Source organism: Neophocaena asiaeorientalis, unplaced genomic scaffold (assembly GCF_003031525.2).
Source record: "Neophocaena asiaeorientalis asiaeorientalis breed wild unplaced genomic scaffold, Neophocaena_asiaeorientalis_V1.1 scaffold16, whole genome shotgun sequence".
Classification (NCBI taxonomy): Eukaryota; Metazoa; Chordata; class Mammalia; order Artiodactyla; family Phocoenidae; genus Neophocaena; species Neophocaena asiaeorientalis.
Window position 1 is genome coordinate 5,421 of NW_020175446.1, and position 5,269 is coordinate 10,689.

The window sequence follows — 5,269 nt, forward strand, 5'->3', positions numbered from 1 at the left end:
ACAGAAATTTAAGAAAAACGACAACGCAGGGGAACTATTCTCAACTGAAAGAGAGCAAAGCCCTGAAAAAATAATGAAACAAAGGTAATGAGTCTACCAGACAATGAATTAAAAATGCTAACTGAATTAAGAATTGATCTAAGCACAGATTATTTTAATAAGGAACTAGAAGCTATAAAGACAGCCTAATCAAAAAGATACTTTAAAAAAACAGGTAATTAAATCTGAGATTAAAAAGCGCTCTAGAAGCAATGAATAGCAGACTGAATGACACAGAACAACACATAAGTGAACTGAGAGAGAGAATAGAAATCACCCAATCAGAACAGCAGACAGAAAGACACATGAAAAAAAGAAAGCTACATACAGGATCTATGGGATAATATAAAATTGTGTCAGCATTTCCATAATAGGGATTCTCTACAAGGAGAAGGAAGGGGATCAAATGTATTTTGAAGAAATTATGGCTGAAAACTTCCCAAACCTAAAAAAGGAAACAGATACCCAAGTACAGGAAGCGCAGAGGGTCCCAAACAACATGAACACAAAGAGACTCACACTGAGACATACCACGATTAAAACAGCAAAAGTTATAGAGGATTCTAAAGGCAACAGGAAAACAGTTATATACAAGGGAATCCCCATAACACTATCAGCTGATTCCTCTGTGGAAAGTTTGCAGGCCTAAAGGGGGCAGCATACATACAGAGTTCTCAAAGGGAAAACCCTGCCACCTCAGATACTGTACCCAGTAAGATCATCATATGAGACAGAAGGATAAAGAATTTCTCAGGCAGTCAAAACCCAAAAGAATTCAGTAATACTAAAACTATTCTAGAAGTGTTGAAGGGTCTTTTTGAAACAGAGAAGTAACAGGAATCTGTAGGAAAGGGAAAAGCCCAATAGGAAAGGCAAATATATACTAAGGATTTAAGATCACTGAAACCAGTATGTAGACTGAAACACAAAACAAGACTAAAAGCAATTATAACAGTAAAGGGATGAACATGAAGATGTAAACTATAACATCAAATATACACTGTACGAGGGGAGTAAAAAAAAATATTTTAGGACATGTCTGAACTTAAATATTTGACTATCAGTTTAAAGCAAGTACATATAATTATGGATCAACATATGAGCCCCATGGTAACCACAAATCAAAGACCTACCAGATACACAAAAACCAAAAAGAAAGGAAACCAAGCATACTACTGAAGACAAATCAAACCACAACATGAGAAACAAGAAACAGAGAAGAAACTATAAGAAGTGGGAAACAGAATACAAATAGCAATAGGTGTGTACTTACCATTAATGACTTTAAATGTCAGTGGTCTAAATGCTCCAATCAGCAGACACGGGGTGGATTTTTCAAAGTGTGCATTCTTCTCTGAGTTGGAACTCCTCCACAACTGACTGTCCCTAAGGGGCTGATGGGCTGCCCGGGCCTGGGAGGAAAGGATTCAAACCTTCCAAAAGGTGAGCTCTGCATTGGCCAAAAATGTTAAAGGTCTGATTTCCTCTCCTACAAGTGTGAGGACATAAATCGGTTTCTGGGCTGGAGAAAACTTTAGATAAACTAGAGGCAAAAAGGAGATAAAGCTCTCCAGCCTCTTCAACTAGGTCTTTGCTGCTGCAGCCTCTCCTAGGATTCCCACCAAAATCACAGCTGCTGAACAAGCAATGACCAAAAATAATGGCACTGAGATTGCTTCAGACACTGACCAAAAAAAATGGCACTGAGATTGCTTCAGGATGGCCGAGCACAGGGACGCTCCGCACCAGAATCACGACTGACGGCCCAACAGGCATCCACAGGGAGACGCTGGGACTCGCCACAAGACACCCCACACCCAAGACAAAGGAGAAGCCACGATGAGACAGGAGGAGGCACGCAATCACAGTACAATCAAATCCCGTAACCGCTGGGTGGGTGACTCACAGACTGCACAACACTTATACCACAGAAGCCCCCCCACTGGCGTGAAGGTGCTGAGCCCCACATCAGGCTTCCCAACCTGGGGGTACGGCAACGGGAGGAGGAATTCCCAGAGAATCAGACTTTGAAGCCTAGTGGGATTTGATTGCAGGACTTTGACAGGTCTAGAGAAAACGGAGACTCCATTCTTGTAGGGCACACACAAAGTAGTGTGTGCATCAGGACCCAGGGGAAGGAACACTGACCCCATAGGAGACTGAACCAGACCTACCTGCTGGTGTTGGAAGGTCTCCTGCAGAGGCGGGGGGTGGCTGTGTCTCACCGTGAGGACAGGGACACTGGCAACAGAAGTTCTGGGAAGTACTCCTTGGTGTGATACAGAGATATACCATGTTCTTGAACTGGAACAATAAATACTGTGAAAATGACTATACTACCCAAAGCAATCTACAGATTCAATGCAATCAAATTATCAAATTGCCAATGGCATTTTTTTTACAGAACTAGAACAAAAAAATCTTAATATTTGTATGGATACACAAAAGACCCCTAATAGCCAAAACAGTCTTCAGGGGAAAAAACAGAGCTGGAGGAATCAGACTCCTGACTTCAGACTACACTACAAAGCTACAGTAATCAAGACAATATGGTACTGGCACAAAAAGAGAAATACAGATCAATGGAACAGGATAGAAAACCGAGAGATAAACCCACGCACCTATGGTCAACTAATCTATGACAAAGGAGGCATGGATATACAATGGAGAAAAGAGTGTCTTCAATAAGTAGTGGTGGGAAAACTGGCCAGCTACATGTAGAAGAATGAATCTGAACACTCCCTAACACCATACACAAAAATAAACTCAAAATGAATTAGAGACCTAAAGACCGGACACTATAAAACTCTTAGAGGAAAACACAGGAAGAACAACCTTTGACATAAATTACAGCAAGATCTTTTTCTATCCACCTCCTAGAGTAATGGAAATAAAAACAAATGTAAATAAATGGGACCTAATTAAACTTAAAAGCTTTTGCACAGGAAACCATAAACAAAACCAAAAGACAACCCTCAGAATGGGAGAAAATATTTGCAAATAAAGCAACTGACAAGGGAGTAATCTCCAAAATACATAAACAGTTCATGCAGCTCAATATCAAAAAAACAACCCAATAAAAAAATGGGTGGAAGATCAAAATAGACATTAAAGAAGACATACAGATGGCCAAAAATCACATGAAAAAAGTTCACCATCACTAATTATTAGAGAAGTGCAAATCGAAACTACAATGAGATATCACCTCACACCAGTCAGAATGGGTATCATCAAAAAATTTACAAACAATAAATGCTGGAGAGGTTGTGGAGTAAAGGGAACCCTCTTGTACTGTTGGTGGTAATGTAAATTGATACAGTCACTATGGAGAACAGTACAGAGGTTCCTTAAACTAAAAACAGAATTACCATTATGACCCAGCAGATGTGGATGGACCTACAGAGTGTCATACAGAGTGAAGAAAGAGAAAAACAAATGGTACAGATGAACCAGTTTGCAAGGCAGAAATAGAGACACAGATGTAGAGAACAAACAGATGGACACCAAGGGCGTAAAGGATGGGTGGAATGAATTGAGAGATTGGGATTGACATATATACACTAATACGTATAAAACAGATAACTAATGAGATCCTGCTGTATAGCACAGGGAACTCCACTTAGCTGTACAGTAGAAACTAACACAACATTGTAAAACAACTATAACCCAATCTAAAAAAAGAAGCTTACAACAAGGTATCACCTCACACTGGTCAGAATGGCCATCGTCAAAAAGTCTACGAACAATAAACGCTGAAGCGGGTGGGGGAAAGGGAACTTCCTACACTGTTGGTGGGAATGTAATTCATTTGGTGCAGCCACTATGGAAAACACTATAGAGGTTTCTTGAAAAAACTAAAAAGAGAACTACCATATGATCCAGCAGTCCCACTCCTAGGGCTGTATCTAATGAAGACGATCATTCAAAAAGATACATGCACCCCAGTGTTCACTGCAGCACTGTTTACACTAGCCAAGACATGGAAGCAACCTCAATGTCCATCAACAGAGCAATGGATAAAAAAGATGTGGTACATATATGCAATGGAATATTACTTATCCATAAAAAAATGAAATAATGCCATTTACAGCAAAATGGATGGACCTAGAGATTGACATACTAAGTGAAGTCAGTCAGACAAATCTCATATGATATCACTTACATGTGTAATCTAAAAAGATGATTCAAATGAATTTATTTACCAAACAAAAACAGTCCCACGGACTTTGAATACAAACTTATGATTACCAAAGGGAAAAAGAGGAGGGGTGAGAGAGAAACTGGGAGTTTGGGATTAACATACACACACCACTATAAATAAAACAGATAATCAATGAGGACCTACCATGTAGCACAGGGAACTGTACTCAGTATTCTGTAATAACCTATATGGGAAAAGAATCTGAAAAAGAATGGATATATGTGTAACTGAACTGCTTTGCTGTACACCTGAAGGCAACCCAACATTGTAAATCAACTATACCTGAATATAAAATAAAATTTAAATTAAAAACAAATGCCCCCAAAACAAATTATTATTTACTCCTTCCTTTGATATTGTTTTATCCTTTTTGCTTGTAAGTTTAGATAATTATGTTGTTTTACCTTCAGTAGCAATATTTTAGTTACAGGTAAAGTCATTCCTATGTGAAATAGTACATAATACATGCACATTTGGAATTAACATTATTCAACACATTCTGCTGTTACTTAAAATTAGCATTTTATATTTTAATGTTGTAAGTAGTTGTGGAGTTTAGTCATTTATGTACATTGAATTATTTACTGTCATTAAATATCTTTTTTCTTTAGTGGCTCAAAATATAGCTTTGTAAATAAAAAAGACATAGGGTGGCTGCCTGGATTAAGAAAACAAAGCTCTTCAATATGCTGTCTACGAGAGACTCACTTCAGGGTGAAAGATGCGATGCACAGAGACTGAAAGTGAGGGGATCGAAAAAGATTTCACGCAAACAAAGAAGAAAGCAAGAGTAGCAATACTCCTATCAGGCAAAACAGTCATTAAAACAAAGGATAAAAAGAGACATAGAAGAGCATTATATAACGATAAAGGGATCAATGCAAGAAGAGAATATTTGTTAACAAATACACACCCAATATAGGATCACCTAATCTATATAAAGCAAATACAGACATGAAGGGAGAAATTGACAACAGGAGTAGACTAACACCCCAGTGACATCAGTGGGCAGGTAAGACCAAAAAAAAA